Raw genomic sequence first — 1,204 nt, 5'->3', positions numbered from 1 at the left:
AAAAAAAAAAAAAAAGAAAGAAAGAAAAACAAGGTCTTTGCTGGGGCGGGGGGCAAAAAAATCCCCCTTTCTTGTTTCGCTTGAGTTCCTAGAGCTTAAAAATGCTGAAAGATCTGTAGCCAAAAAAATAAAATAAAAATAATATTAACGGGGAAGGAAAGAGGGGGAGGGGCAGGGAAGCGCTCCGGAGGTCTCTTAAGGTGTCTTGAAGCCGCAGGGTCCTCGGTTTTTGCTTTTTTTTTTTTTTTCCTGAATCACCCTCGACTGCCGCTTCTGCTCATGAGGGTATGAGTGTGTGTGTGCGCGCAGCGTTCCGCTCAACCATGTCTCATCTTGGGGTTAAATTGCAGCAATGAAATCCTGAAAATTCCCAACAGGGAAAAGAGAGAGGTATGCGCCGTTCGCTTAGCCACTCAATAGTTGCTCCTGGGTGCTGCAATGCCTAGCATTTCCCCTTTCGAAATGCCTCCTCCTCCTCCGCCTGGGTTTGCTAAAATAAGACTGGTGTGGAGGGGTGAGGGAAGAGGGAGAAAGGGAAAAAATGGGCCCAAAGGTCCGACCCACTGGCCAGCGAAGCTCTAAAGAGGAGCAATTGATGAGTTTAACGGGAGAAAGACCCACCCAGAGTGTCGGCACATGATGGCCCGGGACCAATCGCGGAGGCGCTGGCGGACCGGACTCACCCGAGTTTGTGGGGGAGAGTCGGATGGTCGCGAGGCGGGAAGGGGGACTGGGGAGGGTGGGGACAGAGTCCCCCTCCCCTCGGGCGGCCTGGGAGGAAACCCTGTTTGCCACCGCTTCCAGTTAGGTTGCTGACAACCTTGAGCTCCCAGCATCTTGCAAGGAGAGGGGAGGAGGAAGGAAGGACAAAACTTAAAGGTAGAGAAGGGGATTGTGTCTTGAGGTGCAGTTAGTCGATCTCTAAATAAATCTGGTCTATTGAGCAAAACACATTTTTTGAAAGCTGGGAGAATGGTTTAGGGTAATTCTTTGAAATTTTAAAATCACAGGGACCCTGCCAGCTAGAATAGAGTTCACCCCACCTTTGAGACCCCAGAGGGGCAAACCTTAACTATCGGGAGCAAATCACTAACCAGATCCTAGTGGGCTGGATGGGGCTTCTGGGAGGCATATTTTGCGTGATGCTCACTTCTCTCTAGAGCCAATGCCTTTATTTCCCACCCTCCTGTTTATAAAGTGAACT

Source organism: Trichechus manatus, unplaced genomic scaffold (genome assembly GCF_000243295.1).
Source record: "Trichechus manatus latirostris isolate Lorelei unplaced genomic scaffold, TriManLat1.0 scaffold00258, whole genome shotgun sequence".
Lineage (NCBI taxonomy): Eukaryota > Metazoa > Chordata > Mammalia > Sirenia > Trichechidae > Trichechus > Trichechus manatus.
Note: the sequence above shows the minus strand (reverse complement) of the source record.